An 18,434-nucleotide genomic window follows, 5' to 3' on the forward strand; every position below is an offset into this window, starting at 1 on the left:
GCAGCCTGAGCTGTCTAAGAAATCTGGACAGACATATTAGGGCAGGATTGTGTGTGGTTGATGATTAAATCAAGAAGCCAGGAATTCTATAACAAAGGTAGAGGAAAAATGAGAGGTTGTTGTTTTGTTGTTGTTGTTGTTTGTTTTTATATTTGTTTTTTTCCATGAGTGTGATGAACTAAGATCTGGAATTTCTAAGGACATAACAGAATTGCCAGATCTGATAGTTTATAAGTCTATGATCCCCTCTGCTTCTATGCATTTCATTGTGCATAGCCCTTATAGAGAGTCATCTTTATGCAAGGCAGTGTTAGGAATTGGGAGATTGAGAGTTGGATGAGACATTGACCTGTACCTTCGGAGTAGCAACTGACAAAAAAGGAAATTGACTATTTCCTTTAGCAATAAGCAATTGACAAAAGAAGAAGAAAAATAAGAAACTAGACCCATGTAGCTGTGGGCACGTTGAAAAGACCAGGCCGTGCTCAAGCCGTGCTCAGTCCTCTGCACTGGTCACAAAAGGTGTTGTCTCATGTCAACAGCAAACTACTTACACGTGGTGAAAGCCTTATCTGGTGATTCAAATGCTGAATAAGCCTCCAGCACCCAGCTCAAGGTCACAGGAGGCTCACTGGGAGTACTCCTTGATCTTACTGATTGGACCCCAGGCCGCACCTAGGACTTGGTGCCTAGAAGTTGCATGTTCTTTAGGAATAATTGTCGTTCAGAGGATTAAATTCATTATCAATCAGAGGTGAAGCTAAAACTTATATAAGAAAAAAACACAGAACAGAGATTTCATTTTCAAAAAGAAATACTAAAGAAAGGAAATTGTAAAATACTTAGGGATAAACCCAAAAAGAGAGATCTGGAAACTTTTGGAGAGAAACTACAGTCTCAAATTATGTTATTCTCAATGTCAGTCATTTATTTTTTGTTGTCTTTTTTTGTTTGTTTTTTGAGACAAATTCTCATTCTGTTGCCCAAGCTGGAGTGCAGTGGCATGACCATAGCTCACTCTAATCTCGAACTCCTAGGCTCTAGTGACCCTCCTGCCTCAGCCTCTTGAGTATCTGGGACTACATGTGTACCACCATGCCTTGCTTTTCTAAATTTTCCTTTTTTTTTTTTTTGCAGAGATATGGCCTCACTATTTTGCCCAGCCTGGTCTCAAACTCTTGGCCTCAATTGATCTTCCTGCCTCAGCCTCCCAAAGCACTGGAATTACAGGCATAAGCCACCAGGCCTGGCCCAGAAGATTGTTTAAACAAATAAGAGAATCCTGTTTCTGAATGGAAAAATTGAATATTATAAATATTTACTTTAATGCAAATTACTTTATCAGTATACCAATTTTACATTAGCATCACATAGGATTTTTAAAATTCAATAAATAATTAGAAAGATACATATAGAAAAATATATGTTTAAGAGTTAAAAGGTAAGATAAAAGAATAACAAATCAAGGTATGTTGATGACATAAAAATAGAACTATAGATATGTGCAACAAAAGAGGATCTATGAATAACTCCAAAGGCTTCTTTTCTGAGTAGAAAGAGCCCTAATGCTAATCATCTCAGACTTACTTATTTCATGTCACTGTTGAGGAATTTAAAATCTCCAGATCTTGACAAATTCAAGGAGGATGGTAAGGAGAAAATAAACTTTTAGGACCGACAACATAGGGTCTGCTGTACTCTGAATAGTTGGCAAAAAATGACTAACAATGTATATCTTTCTCCATGAAGACAAATAGAGTCCACCAAAATCATCTGCCTTTAGCTTCCTCTTAAAGGGATAGGATAGAAGATATAGCCTGAACTGAAAAATTTAGTCATGAATATTAGCATTCACCAAATCTCTAAAGATAATATGCTGCCTGCATTCACTCAATGAGGCCTCAATCTCTTCTTCAGGCAAGATCACGACGGGTTTTTTTTTTAATGTGGTGAGAGCCTCAGTTCGACAGAAAGTTTAGAAAAGAAGTTGCTGGTTATCACCATGGGTGGGAAGGAGAGGCAGAGAAGGGTTCTGTTTATTCAACTTGGGATAATACAGCTCAAATAAGTTTTTTCTAATATGCCTACTGAAGCCTGGCATCCCTTTATTAAGGAATCAAGTCTTACTGAGAAGCTAAGCTTAAATGCAAATTTCAAGAACAAAGTCTATGTGAGAATATCATAAAGAAGTGAAAATGACTGATTTGGAATTATTTTCTGAGAGCAGGTCACAGAGCAATAATGGGAAACACAAATATTGGTAATATTTTGAGTTTAAAAGCAAAATACATTGTATGTCCTTGCACTGAGAATTATATAACACAAGTAAATAAAAAAGTAAAGAACTTTGCTAATATTGCCAACATAGACATTGATGTTTCAAATAAAGAACAAAAGGACTCAGAACAGTCAACTCTGAATGTGAAGCGTGTTTAGGAAATCTTTAACCAAATTATTTATCTTCAGTTCCCTTTTATTTATGCAAAAAAAATCACATATAGTAAGATTTCTTCCTGCACGTCTAAAATGTTACTTCATAATTTGACATTATTTTCCTCAAGGGTATAGAAAATAATGAGGAGTCTTACAATCAATGGCATTTTGGATTTGTAAAATTTCCATGCTATATCCTTGGACAATAAGCAGAGATTACATAAAGCCATATGTTTTTAGAGTTGACTTATATTTAAGCTTTAAAGAGAAAATACTGTCAATGTTATTCTATTCTAGGCCACAGGAAAAAATGAAGAAGTCCTCAATTCACAGTGTGATGACAGTATAACTTTATTATCAAAACCTAATAACAGTAGTACAAAGAAGGAAAACTATAGTTCAGTTTAACTTACTAAGTACAGTAATTCTAAACAAAATGTTTTCAAACTAAATCCAACAGCATATTAGAAACATAACATATCAAACTCGATAATTTATTTCAGGAATAAAACCATGTTTTATCAACAGAAAAAACTGTAAGCATAGTATCTTACATTAAAAAAAAAAAAGCCACCTGATTATTTTAATAGATACTGAAAAGTCACTTGATAGAATCTAGCACTCTTTTCTTTGAATAAGTTAGCTCAAAGGCCAACAATTTGCAATGATTAGTAGTGAACAATGACATAAATAGTGAAATAATAAAGTTACACCCATTGAAATCTGAAATAAGACCAGCAACTTTGGCATCACCACATACAGTCCATAGTTTTGATGTCTCTAGTTCATAGAGCCAGAGATGAAAGTTTAAACTAAATAATCAGTATAAATATAATGAAACACAAAATGCTATGATTATATATCCAGAACAAAACAAATAATTTTAGTCAAAATAAAAATAAATTCTAATGGGGTAGTAATAGAATATATATAAAAATGATGTTTTATGCAACAAACACTCATAAATTCATTCATATTTTATTTAAATATGTTTGAGCAGTTATTTTATGCCAGACATTATTTGGAGTGCTAGAAATTTAGAGGTGAATAGAAGCTTCTATTCTAATGGGAGAGAAATAGATAATAACCAAGTTTTACAAATCAGTAAAATGTTAGATGGTGAAAGCTGTAATGAAATTAAAACAGGGTTGGAAAATAGACAGAGAGAAACACAGGGGGAGCCCTGTCAATTGGATGGCCATGGAAGACTCAGCAAAGAAGTGCCACTTAGAATAAGATACGTTGTCAAAATTCTACAGCTTTTATTCTTAAGAATAACGAATTCAAAATGACTTTTAAAAAAAGGAAAAAAGTCACTTTACAGTGGCCAAAGCTCTACAACATACCCAGATCAAATTTTAACAAAGATGTGTAAGATCTATAGGAAGAAAGCTATGCTTTATGCAGAAGGACATAAAACAAGACTGAAACAAATGGAGCAGCATGCAATATTTTTGGATGGAAAGATTTAATACTGTAATAATAGCAGTAGTTCTATTATTAATATATTGAGACAGCCAAATATAAAGGGGTCACCAGAGAATCTCCAATGGGCCTGAGCACTGGGAAGAGTGCGTACTGGGCTGGAGCCTTGGGGAAGTTCATGCCATTTGCATCGGGGAGGAGACTGGCCTCTCATCTCCTGTTTTGGGGTGGAATCTGGGATTCAATCTGTGAGGTGAGAAGCAGGCTAGCAGGGCTTTTGTTTTGCTGAGAGACCCTGTTCCCTTTTTTCACCTTTTTGCCCAATAAATCCCATTTTTCTCACCCTTCAAAATGTCTGCGAGTCTAATCTCTCATGGTCAGATGACAAGGACCCTGTTTTTAGCTGCACTAAGGAGAAAGTCCTACAACAATATGAAGTTAATGCACACATTAGTGTGCTATTCCCAAGGTAAAAGAGGAAGTGAAGAAAGAAAATCTTCTTGTACATAGTTTGGGGAGCTGAGAACACTGGGAGGAAAGATGAAGGATTTGAAGTTAGACATACTGGGTTTGCCGTGTCTGTGGGACATTTGGATACAGATGCACAAAAGGTTGAAATTTTGAGCCTGAAGCATAAAAGACAAGTTTGCCTTGGAAATCTCTGTTACTGACTTGTTTGCATCTAGCACAGAACCGGAGTTTTTTAAAAACTGGCTCTCAGTAAGCGTCAGTACAAAAATTGAGTACCCACTGAAATGTGATTCACCCTTGTTAAACCTTCCTCTAGGGATGGTAAATTGCAAATAAGTAGGAATTTTGTTTTAGGACGCTAGAAAAAAATTCTATTGATATGAGTGTGTTTGGAGCAAGAGTTTTCGTTTTCTACTTTTCTAATTGATGTACATCTTGACATTTAATAATTTGCTTCTAAACTGCACGTCCATGTGTTCTGTTGCATTGATCAGTGGACTTCCAGGTGCACACTGTTATCCTTTTATTGATGTACTCAAAAATATTTACTCAGAGCTGCTGACCTCCTGCAACATGGAGGTGTATCTCACTTATTCATACGGTATACATATGCATGAGATCACAGGACAATGGGAATGAGAAACTAAGCCCCAGGGAATCTAAGCAACTTTGTACTTGAAGCCTGTTAGGAGCTCGCATCTTAATCTCCTTGCACTTTCCATTCCACCAAAGTACATTTGTTTCTTTTTCAATGGCTTAGAAAGTCTCATCTGCCCTCTGATAGCATTAGCCACAAATAGAAGTAAGTATCCAAGACCTTAAAGAAACCCGGAAGGTATTTTGCATATTTACATCAGAGGAGACATAGAAAGTCAGTGAAAGCACCTGCTAGAAATTTGGATAGATCTAAGGGAAATTGAGAAGTCTAGTGCCTGGCCAAAATCATCTATGTATGATTTTTCAGGCTTGACTCTAGGCAGTTACAAAGGTTTTACCTGTCAGGTCAGAAGGGGGAAATTGCCCTCCCCACACCAGACTTGATGCACAGCCAGTACATCACAGCCCCTGAGAGGTATTGCAGTCAAGGACTCAGGCCCCTCTAGCCAGCCTTGCTTCCACTCATGTTTGCATTCATAGTGTGCTGACACCACCACAGTTAGTGATTAAAGCTGACTGCTGCTTTCATTTTTGTCTTGTTGCTTTAATTGACTACTCTGACACCTGGTTGCTCAGCTCTCTTTCAAGCTCAGCTGAGCCCTGGATGGAAATCAAACGTAAAACTCGGTTAGGAAAATGTGCTGAATTCAGAGATCGGAAAATCCCTGGGATCTGGGACTTGTAGGGAGGCCTCAGAGAACAGGTTTTCATTTGATTTGGAATCTTGTAACATGAGTGAGTAACACTATCAAAGCTAGATTAGGTGTGGGAACGTATTTTCCAAATACTCTCATTATCAAGAGGGAAACTGACATGCAGAGTGATGACAACTGTCTTAAAGTAATGCATGAGGTAGTGGCAGAGACAGGAGAAATCCTGCACAGAGCACCATGCTCATGCTTTGTCTTGGGGAAGGAGCCTGGCCTTTTGAGGGGAATGGAGTGGGCGAGAGCCTGAATTCTGACTTGACAGATGTTTTCACCACTACTGTGATCTCTCTCTTTTGGGTACTGTTAGTTGTCTATCTCCTGATGAAAGTCTGCTTGAGAAATACAGGTATGCCCTGACCAGCACCAAATACAGAAGGCCTGCATTGACTGTTTACTTGAAGACAGGCTCAGCGTTAGCACATTCTAGACCATTGGTTGTCAACTGGAGGTGACTGTGCCCTTACAGGACCTCTGGAAATGTCTGGAGATACGTTGGGTTGTTTTGACTTTGGAAGGGCTGCCACAGGCATCCAGAGGGTGAAGACTGGGGTTGCTGATAAATTATCTCCAGTACACAGGACAGCCTCCCACAATAAATAACTATTCAGTGCTGAATGCAATAGCAGCAAAGTTGAGAAGCCCTGTTCCATACCATTCCAGATCAAGAATCCACAAAATACATGGCCTTTGAAAATCCCCATTTTTTTCTCTGTGCCTCAGTATATCTGTCTTTAAATGGCTGGATGGGCTTATTTCCAAAAGTACTTCCCATTCTATTGCACTGTAATTGTAGCTATATGTTCAAAAACTAAGAATTGTTTAGTGTTCTTGAAAACTATTTTTCAAAAATCATATTTGCTGCTTTAAAAATATAGTATGATTCTTTGCTGATTAGGCAATCCTTTGAGCAGGACAAAAGGAGGTAATCAGTACTTCATCCACCCATTTGTTTATGCCACAGACGTTAATCCAGCCCCAATTATGACAGGGAGCCACTGACTTAAAGAGATCCGCCTCAGTCACAAAGAATCTTACCAACTGTTCCAGCCTACCTGCCCGGCTCCTTTGACTCCTTTATTTCCATGCCGTGATTCAATAGAGAAAGACTTTTACTTTGTGGGGATGTATGACTGTCAAAGTGTGAGGCAGCTAACTGCTGAGAAAAAGTGTTGACAGGCCCTTGGGAGCTTACTTGCTCAGCAGGACCTTGCTAAGTGCTGGTGGGAACAAAAGGCATTCTCCAAGCTTCTTTGAAGAGAAGTAAGCTTCTTTGAAGAGAAGTAAGAAAGACTATAAAAAGAAAAAAAAAACAGAGTGCCATGGGGCCATTTCTGGAGACGCAGCTTAGTGCAGACATTGGGAAGGAAACAGGAGAGAGGAAGGAAAAGCAGAGGTTGACAACTGAGAGTTTACACCATGTTTTTTCCATGCATCTACCTATTATTCTTTTGTATTTCTGTATGCAAGATAAAGTTAAGCATTAAGGATCCCATTCAGGTTCCCGTCCTGCTCTTCAATGCAGCCCTAACCAGTTCACTGAATGAGAGGATCATTCAGACATCCGGTCTAAGGCAAAAAAAACAAAAAACAAAAACAAAACAAAAAAGGCTTAGAGAGGCACATAACTTTTGCACTAGTCACAGCTGGGTAACCCTAACAGGTGTTTTCCTGCATGCACCATGACATGGAGATGACTTTGAATCTTTGCCAACTGTGTGGGTTTTTTTTTAAAAAAAAAATGAGTCTCATTGAAACTGGATGTCTTTTAAACTGTGCTGTCTATGTGTCATCATCATCTATGGGCCATTTCTAAATATCTGAGCACCAAATGTGTATGAGGAAGAGGAAGAAACAAATGAAAAGGAAAAAAGGAAGAAAGGAAGGCAGGCGAGAAGGAAAGCAGGAAGAAAGGAAGGAAGGGAAAAGGAAAGAAGGAATTATTATTATTATTATTATTATTATAGTTATTATTATTATTTGAGAGAGAGTCTCGCTCTGTTGCCCAGGCTGGAGTGCACTGGTGCGATCTCAGCTCACTGCAAGCTCCGCCTCCCGAGTTCACGCCATTCTCCTGCCTCAGCCTCCCCAGTAGCTGGGACTACAGGCGCCCGCCACCACGCCTGGCTAATTTTTTGTATTTTTAGTAGAGACAGGGTTTCACTGTGTTAGACAGGATGGTCTCGATTTCCTGACCTCATGATCCGCCCACCTCGACCTTCCAAAGTGCTGGGATTACAGGTGTGAGCCACCGCGCCCAGTCAGAAAGAAGGAATTTTTTAAGCTGCTACACTGCATACTCAAGAAACTCTGAGTCCTCAAATGAGATGGTAATGTAGAGTGTTTTGGAAGAAACACTGTTTTTTGATGGCAAATAAGATTTCTCAGAGCAGCCAAATATGTAGAAGCCGCTGTGAGATCTCCCCTATGCAATAATGCCAGCCTGACATTAACCTAAGTCTGTGGAAGAGGTCTCCAATTAGGCAGAGCCAGGCTGTGCAGCTAGTTGGTCACCTGAAAATGGAGATGAGAATGAAACAATGTTGGAACACTAATAGGCGAGCTCTGGCCTGACTATTGAGAAGGTGGACGGCACAAACAACAGATTCCCACTCCATGCTTCAAGCATATTCAAATTGGTTTTTCCAAACCTCCAGGGAATATAGGAGGGGGCAGAAATATCTATCCTTAGCAGCTTGGACAGTACTTTGTAAGCAGGTGGAAAATAAATATTGAATAAAAAGCAATATTCAATACAGATCGAGATTTGCTTAAATTTCGGCAACTGATTAAAAACAGAAGTGGGACTAAAACTTTGCTTTCCAAACTAATGATTTCCTGCGCCCCAAACAATAATGGTTCTAATCACCACCAGTACCACCGGGCAGGTCCAAATCATTATATACCATGCTTCTTAGAGGACAAACAGCTGCAGAAACCATCTACACAAAGATTCATTCTAGCAGAGCACCAAGAAGAGTGTTCTTTATAGAAAATGCAGATTTTCACATATATTTTTTAAATTATATGTTTTTTGTTGTTGTTGTTGTTGTTTTCTTTTTTATCACCACAAGAGGAAACAAAACCTTCAGCCAAGTATGTGATCTGATGTTAAATAAGACAACATTGTAACTGGCTCTGCAGGGCCATCTTATTTGGTTACAGAGTAGTGAAGGGTAAAAGAAGTCACTCCAAGGCGAGATGTAACTTTGGGTTATAAAGAGAAGCCTCAGTCACCTGAACAGGTTTGTCTTCTTTCCCCATGTGTAATCCTGAAATTAGCTACCCTAAAAAATATCCCTGGTCAACCAAGAGTAGTAATAATTATTAAAAATTATAATTATGCAATTATAAGATGAGCTCAAAAGAGAAAAACAGGTAAAATATAGGAGATGAAGTAATCTCTCCAGAAAATATACTGTGATAAAGCTGATGAAAAATTTAACCCATGTATCACCCTGGATTAGAAAATTAAAACAATCATGTCCACAGTACAAGAATACAATCAGAGCTATCTGAGCTTAGGGAGGTTTTGACATGCAAATAGAAAGAGAGAAATCATGAGCTGATAGAGCCCAAGGAAGCCAACAGTGAGCAGCTGGAAGGGACCCGAAATGGAGAAGGGGAGGCTGAACATTCCACAAGGGACATAAGAACCAAAATGATGAATGCAAATAATATGGAATTTTTAAAAACACAAAGAAATAATATCTGTATAAAAAGGAAAAAGACATCCCAACTATGCCAATCAATTGTCTCCAATTGCTTAAAATCACCAAAAAGACAAATAGATTATAGGACAAAAAGGTAAACTAAGTCCAAATAGGTTTTCAGGAATAAAAGAATACTTAAATATACAGATTGAAGACACTAGACAACAGACAATGAAAGATGATGATCAATGGGACATGAAAAATAAAGGATGTGAGCCCTAGGATTACCTAAATCATTGCCTTAAGAGAGTTTCCAGACCATGGATCAGGAGGTGTGTACTTCTTGAGTTGAGGAGGTGAAGCCCTGTGTACTTCTTGAGTGGAGGAGGTGAAACTGATGTTTTGGGGAGATCAAGGTGGCTACAGTTCATTGGGCAGAGTGCTGAAAAGGAGAGAGCTGCACGCAAAGAACCTTGAAGATCTGCAGAGACCTCTTCTAATATGTATAGCAAAGTACTGATCAGTGCATGCATATGAGGAAATGTCCCAAAGCCAGGGATAAAACCATCTGAAAGGATTGCAGCAGAACAGTGCCTCATGCTCAAGGGATCAGGAACAGTACTTACTCCTACTAGCTAGACTGGGCCACAGAGAGAAAAAGAAAAATTTTAGAATCTAAGAAAATAGAAGCTTTTCTAATAAAATATACATAATGAAAACTGGTTTCAGATGAGATGGTAAATCCAAATTCATCAATTATCATAAGAAATAGAAAAAGTTACCAAAGACAGAGGCATAAAAAAATATTAGATTTAAATAATTTCACAAGAAACTTTTGTCAAACTTTTAAGAGCAAATATCTTCAGTACTTAAACTCTTCCAGAGGATTAAAAAAGAAACCTTTCAAATTCATTGCATGAATTTAGCATGACACTGATGCTAAAAATCTGACAAAGATAATACGAGAAAGAAAACTAAAGAAAATAACATTTATGAATGTTGACGAAAAAATAAAATATTGACAATGAAACGACTGAAAGAATAATATACCATTGATGAAGTACTTATTCTAGAAATGCAGAAATTAGTTAAATATTAGCAAAACTATTAAAGTAATGCCATACACTTATAGACAAAAGAGGAAAACTATGTAATCACCTACATGGGGGTTAAAAAGAAAATTTAAAATTTATTATATATTCTTAATTTTAATAAACCCTTAATAAAAATGAATAAAAATTTGAGAGATTCCCTCCCCCCACTGTATTACTTTCTTTTTGCTGTTGTAACAAATTATCACAAATCTCGTGGTTTAAAAAAGCACAAATGTTTTAACTTACAGTTCTGGAGGTCAGAAGTCCAAAATAGGTGTTATGGGCTAAAATCAAGGTGTCGACAGGGCTGTGATCCCTTCGGAAAGCTCTAGGGTATAGCGCGTTTCCTGGCCTGTTTTCACCCCTCCCTCCCTCTGAGGACCCTCCTGCCTCCTTACCAGGACCCTTGTGACTACATTAGGCCCACCCAAATAATCCAGCATGATCTCCTCATCTCAAAATCCTTAAAATGACCACATCTACAAAGTTCCTTTTACCACATACAGTGACATATTCACAAGACTTGGGAATTAGGACATGGACATTTTTGGGCAGAGACAGGTCATTATTCAGCTTATGATATCACGAAAAGCTGGATATATACTTAGATATATATATACATATTTCTTTTATTTCCCCCAACCATAATCCAATGAAGTGAAACCAGATATATCATTATTTAACTCAATTAAAGAGGTGCTAATTAATACAATTAGAAAAATTCAATAAATAACCTTCTGAAAAGGAGAAAACAACCAACATTTTAGGTTGTGTTTGCTTATCTGCAACACATAAGAAACTGAAAAATATTAATATGGTAAAAAGAAAATAGATTGACTGGATACAAAATTAATGTTGCCATTCATGTAAATAAATAACAACCAGCTATGTGACAGTATAAAGTTAATAATGTTAACATTAACAACATCACCTAAAAGGTATCCTTAAGAATACACATAGGTAGAAATATGCCACAGCTGCATAGATGATACTTCAGAACACTCTTGGAGACACAAAAGAAGACTTAAGCAAAGTCCAGCATGTCCCAGAAGAGAAAGATTTACCATCATAAATGTACTAATTTTTCCCTAATTTATCAATAAATTAAATTAATCCATATTAATAGATATGTATTTAGTAAATCATATATTCATGAGAAACATACTTAAGTCAGATATTCTTTTAGGGATATGTTTTATGAGTCCTCATTTAAGAGTCTCAACAACCTGGAGAGGAGATATTCTAAACTATATTTTATTTTAAACTAAAGAACCTGATCATAAAATTTACTTGCAGAGCAAAATAAGCAATAATAATGAAAAATATTCTGAAATAAAAGAGAAATGAGTAAGCATTAAATTAACCAGATATTTTAAATCTACAATAATTTAAATATGTTGAACTGAGCACAGTGGCTCATGCCTGTAATTCCAGCACTTTGGGAGGCCGAGATGGGTGGATCATTTGAGGTCAGGAGTTCAAGACCAGCCTGGCCAATACAGTGAAACCCCACCTCTACTAAAAATGCAAAAATCAGTCAGATGTAGTGGCAGATGCCTACAGTCCCAGCTATTCAGGAGTCTGAGACAGGTGACTTGCTTGAAGCCAGGAGGCAGAGGTTGCAGTGAGCCAAGATTGCACCACTGCACTCCAGCCTGGGTGACAGAGCGAGACTCTATCTCAAAAAAATAAATAAGTATGTCACATTTCATATTTAGTTAGAGCAATAAAATATATTACACTGGAATATCCAGGTAGAAAATTTCTGATTCAAAATGATAATTTAGTATATAATCAATTTGTCATTTCACATTAGTAATTAAAGTATGGTTTATTTAATAAATGGCACTAGAACAATTAAAAATCAATCTGGAAAAAGTGAGTGGGATACATTCTTTACACTTAAACTGAAATAAATCCCATAAATAATATTCACAATTATTTAAACATATAAAATAAAGCCACAAACATAATAGGAAAAAAGCATGGATGATTGTTTATAATAATTTCGGCATGGGAAAAGCCTTTCTAAGCATAACACAAATGCTAGAAACCATAACATAAAGGGATGATAATTGATCCAGTGGTGACGTGGTGGATGGTAGAGTATCTCAGAGTAAAGATGGGGCAAGAGCAGCCATAAATTGTTGACTGCTGTAGATGGATAACAAGTATATAAAAGTTTATTGTGCATTTTTTTCTGCTCCTATGTTTTAAATTTGAGTAATAGAAAGTTTTAAAAAGATGAAGAGGACGTTATATCCTATAAATGATTTCACCTAAAAGTGCGCTTTATTCTATTTCGTCCAACACATACAGCATATGATATTTCTCATCAGGAAGACAGAATTTATGAGACCACGCACTAGAGTAATAAAAGGAGAATTACATGCCCCTGTGGAATATCACTAGATATTAAGCTGTGTAACGGGAAGTCAGTTGGGATTAAACTGTATATTTGGGGACACCAAGCTGAGATAATTATATATTGTATATGGCAATGTGCAAGAAGTTATTTTAAGTGCAGAACAAAGTCTACTTTGTACCTGTTAATATAATCATATGTATATATATTAATAAATCATTTTTGGAATAAAATGAGCTACAAAAATTTCAGAACATTTCTCATGGCAAAAGACAAAGTCAAAGGAAAAATGGTAAGCAAATAGGGAAATAAAGTAAGTGCAATCACAGGTTACCATGCAAAAGGTTCAAGACAAACACTGTATGCATCTTTTGGTGACCTGTTAGTAGAGGGTCAGCAATTTCCACCAGTCTCTTTGTCTTAGCAACTGGAAGGATATACACCTGGGTCAGATACTAAGCTACTATAGGATTCTCTTTGGGGCCGTGCTGAAGGAGAGGAGTTTTGCTTCCTTGATGCTGTCACTTTTTGTTTTGTTTTGTTTTTTTTTCTGTTTTGTTTTGAGAGGGAGCTTCACTCTGTCGCCAGGAAGCAGTGCAATGGCAAGGTCTCCGCTCACTGCAACCTCGGCCTCCTGGGTTCAAGCAATTCTCCTGCCTCAGCCTCCTGAGTAGCTGGAACTAGAGGCGCGCACCAACATGTCCAGCTAATTTTCGCATTTTTAGTAAAGACGGGGTTTCATCATGTTGGCCAGGATGGTCTCGATCTACTGACCTCGTGATCCGCCCGCCTCGGATCCCCAAAGTGTTGGGATTACAGGCGTGAGCCACAGCGCCCGGCCACATTTTTTAAAGGAAAGCATGAGAACAACCCTGCAAGCTTGAGGAAAACAATCTGAGATGTAGTGCCAGCTGTGCAGCAGAGTTGTGTATCACTGCCGGGTGTGCAATCTGCTTCCGTCTCTGAGTTATCTGGTAGGAAATTGAGACTGAGCCCAACCTATGCTGCTAGAAAGAGGGGGAGCCACTGGCTCGTTACCAGGAAACCAGGAGAGATCTGCCAGTGTTACCCCAAAATGTTCTCTTTCCTCACAGAGTTGATTGCATAACATGTAAAAAGTTCTCATAAATCAATTTAAAAAGACTGACAACACAGTATAAAATAGTCGAAGTTTATGAACAGAAAGTTCATTAAAAAGGAAAAGTACAAATGACTCTGAAATCTGTGTACAAGTATTCATTCCTAGTAATAATACACTGATGCTCACCTAAAGGAAAGAGAGGTGTGGAATTGGAAAGTGCTATATATGGGATTAAACTGTATCATTTATATTATACTTCTTTGGCCAGTGGTGGATACAAGATACTTGTTGAATTATTCTTTATACTTTTTCTTATGTTTAAATATCTCATAATAACATTTTACACAGAAAAATATTATAATAGATACATCCTATACACTAGTTATACAGGATATTCACTGCTACATTTTTTAACTAGGAAAATATTGAAAATTTCAAAATGTCTTTCTTAGAGTGTTGTTTAAATAAATTATATTGCCTTCATTCAAAGGAATACTAGGCATTAATTTAAAAAGGATGTAGCAGTTTTTTAATAATAATGACTGATATATAAACAAATACAGGAGCATAAAAGAGAACCTTGTGTATAGAATGCTGTCATTCATAAATCAAATAGAAAATATGTATATAAAAGTGTGTAGACACACATATACACACACACACCCCATCTTCTAGAACACCTACAGGAAACTAAAAATGGTTGCCTCTTGGAGGGGAACTAAACAGTGGAGAGACAGCAAAAAGAAAATAGAAATGTAGTTTTTAATGTGTGGTCTTTTGAACATTTTTAATTTTGTATCACTTGCATGTATTACCTATTCAGAAAGTAAATAAGCTTTAATAAATAATAAATGAATAGAAGTATCATGAATATCCTATATGGCATACTCTAAGGACATTAAGTAGAATATTCTACAAATATTTAATAAATGCCTACTCTGAGCCTACTGTGGTAGGCAGTAGGGATACAGCAGATCTTACCTTCAAATAACTTACTTTCTATCGATGGTAACATTTCTAAATATGTCACCTTCTCTCCTCATTCCAAAGTCTTCAGTGGATCCCCAGTCCCGTAGTCTCCAACATAATCATATCAGTTGCTTGGAGACCCCACGACCTCATACCTCTGCCTTTTCCTTTGTTTACTCCCTTTGTCACAGCCTTTGATCGAGGCAAACCTAATGACTTGCTGCTCCCATTGTCTACCCAGACTTTATTCAGCTCATTTTCTCCAATTGATACCTAATTCATTTCAAATCTTTTCCAAATGCTTTATGACCTAGTTCACAACTATGACTTTTGTAAATACATGCTTAACCTCTCTGAAAGTAAGTTTTTCTTTCTCTCCATTAGAAGAGTTTTAATTTCTTTTACTGCATGCTATCTTACATTTTTATGTGTATAAAATGTTTTTAGAATTCTTCCTCCTTGAGGATATCTCTGTATCTTCCATTACCTCTAATATATCACAATTGGTCAGCATGAAATCACTGGATCAATTAATACATGACCAAAATAATGACTAAATAGCTGAATTAATTAATGAAAAATTGTAATAAAAGATAATGGTATTAATGCATATTCATCCAGGAAAAATTAGCCTGCAGCTAATATGTGGCACTATCTCAAGGGAAGCTGAATATCTAACAAATGTGTTAAATCTGATAGAGCAAAGGAAGCACACCAAAGAAAATGAGGTAGAAGCAGAAAGCTTCAAATAGTCTTCCTTCACCCACCTCTAACCCTGAGCAAGGAAAGTTCTCATCATCTGTAATTTTTTAAGCCACAGGATTGTGTCTGTCACCCTGGTCCATGCATTATTTTTATTTTTAGAAATAGTGAAGTATAATCCTACTACCTTTTCTAAACCAAATTAGCATGTTTATTACTTTTAAGTAAGACCATTGAGCCGCACATTATGCATTTATTTCAGCTGGAATTCTGTGCATAATATTCCTTTTAAACCAAAACCTAAAATAACTCATATTTTACCATGTGGCATCTCAATTTGAGCTACCAAAGATCCTATTAGATCCCATTGCCTCCCGCTTGTAATAAACCATCAAATATCAGTACCTCCAGTGTTTCCTTGGCCTGAGATACAGTGTATTTTCTTGGTTGAAAGAGATTCAACCTGGGAATTCTAGAATTGCTACACCAGTTTATGTTCCATGTATTTCACAATTACTCCCTGCTGCTTTTTCTTCTGTAGTGCTAAGTGCATAAATCAGGTTTATATTTGAAAATACAGCTGGCACACTGAAGAATCTATTATTTTAAATCTCTTTTTTTAAAGTAAGCATGACTCTTATAACTCTTTTGGTGAATTCAAGAGTGCTAGCACAACTTTAGGGAAACTGCAGAATTGGAAATCTGACTTTACTTATCATCTAATCTTTTTCCTTCATGCTGCTGTAACTTTCTTAAAACCTTTCTCTCTCTCTTTCTCTCTCTTATTTGATTGATTAATATGCACAGAAGAAAAGATCACATGCACAGCGAATGTCTCAAACTGCACTCACATAAACAAATCAAGAAATAGTAACAAGTTTCCCAGAAGTCAACCTTGTACTTTCTTTCTGTCGTTACTTTATCTCAAAGATAACCTCTATTTTGGATTTTTAAAAAAAAAAAATCCATTACTGTTGCTTAATTGAAATAAATTAAATAACACAATAGGTTCTTGCTTATGTCTGACTCATTTCAAGACTATTTATCAGATTCTTCTTATTGGGTGAGCTATAGATTATTCATCTTAACTGTTGTATAATATTCTACTAAATAAAATATACCACCATTGTATTAATCAGAGTTCTCTAGAGGGACAGGACTAATAGGATACATGTATATATGAAAAGGAGTTTATTAAGGAGTATTGACTCACACAATCACAAGAGGAAGTCCTACAACAGGCTGTCTGAAGCTGAGGAGCAAGGAAGCCAGTCTGAGTTCCAAGCCTCAAAAGTAGGGAAGCCAACAGTGCAGCCTTCAGTCTGTGACCAAAGGCCAGAGAGCACCCAGCAAACCACTGGTATAAGTTGAAGAGTCCAAAAGCTGAACTTGGAGTCTGTTGTTTGAAGGCAGGAAGCACCCTGCATAAGAGAAAGATGGAGGCCAGAAGACTTAGCCAGTCTAGTCCTTCCACATTCCTCTGCCTGCTTTTATCCTAGCTGCACTGGCAGCTGATTAGATGGTGCCCACCTAGATTGAGGGTGGTCTGTGTCTCCCAGTTCACAGACTCCAATGTTAATCTCCTTTGGCGACACCCTCACAGACACAATCAAGTGTCCAATCAGGTTGACACTCAATATTAATCATCACAAGTAAATTGGTACCTGGTAGGGGTGTCACTGCTATATAGATACCCAAAAATGTAAAAACAACTTTGGAACTAGATAACAGGCAGAGCCCAGAAAAGTTTGGAGGGCTTAGAATAAGATAGGAAAAAGTGGGAAAGTTTGGAATTTCCTGGGAACTTGGAGGGCTCAGAAGACAGGAAGATGTGGGAAAGTTTGGAACATCCTAGAGACTTGTTGAGTGGCTTTGACCAAAATGCTGATGGTGATATGAACGATAAAGTCCAGGCTGAGGTGGTCTCAGATGGAGATTAGAAAATTGTTGGGAGTTGGAGTAAAGGTTACTCTTACTATACAAACCTTTTTGCCCCTGCCCTAGAGATCTGTAGAACTTTGACTGCAAGAGACAGAATTTTGGGTATCTGGTAGAAGACATTTCTAAGCAGCAAAGCATTCAAGAGGTGACAGAGCATAAAAAGTTAAAAAATTTGCAGCCTAACAGTGCAGTAGAAAAGAAAAATGCATTTTCTGGAAAGAAATTCAAGCTGGCTGTAGAAGCCAAATGCTAACACCAAGTAGCATTTGCATAACAAAGTAGGAGCCAAATGCTAATCACCAAGACAACGGGGACAATATCTCCAGGGCACGTCAGAGACCTTCCCGGCAAGCCCCTCCCATAACAGGCCTGGAGGCTTAGGAGGAAAACATGGTTTCTTGGGCCAAGCCCAGGGTCCTCCTGCTGTGTGCAACCTAGGGACTTGATGCCTTGCATTCAAACCATGGCTAAAAGGGGCCAATGTAGAGCTCTGGCAGTAGCTTCAGAGGGTGCAAGTCCCAAGCCTTGGTAACTGACACTTGATGTTAGATCTGCAGGTGCACAGAAGTGAAGAATTGAGGTTTGGGAAACTCTGCTTAGATTTGGAAAACTCTGTCAGTGCAGCTAGGATAAAAGTAGGCAGAGGAACCTAGATTTTAGAGGGTGTATAGAAATGCCAGAGGATATATGGATGTCCAGGCAGAGGTGTACTACAGATGCGCAGCCCTCATGGAGAACCTCTGCTAGGGCAGTGAGGAAGGGAAATGTGGGGTATGAGTCCCTACACAGAGTCCCCACTGGGGCACTGCCTAATGGAGTTGTGAGAAGAGGGCCACTGTCTGTCTTCCAGACCTGAGAATGGTAGATCCACCAACAGCTTACACCATGTACCTGGAAAAGCCACAGACACTCAATGCCATCCCGTGAAGGCATCCA

Source organism: Piliocolobus tephrosceles, chromosome 15, assembly GCF_002776525.5.
Source record: "Piliocolobus tephrosceles isolate RC106 chromosome 15, ASM277652v3, whole genome shotgun sequence".
Classification (NCBI taxonomy): Eukaryota; Metazoa; Chordata; class Mammalia; order Primates; family Cercopithecidae; genus Piliocolobus; species Piliocolobus tephrosceles.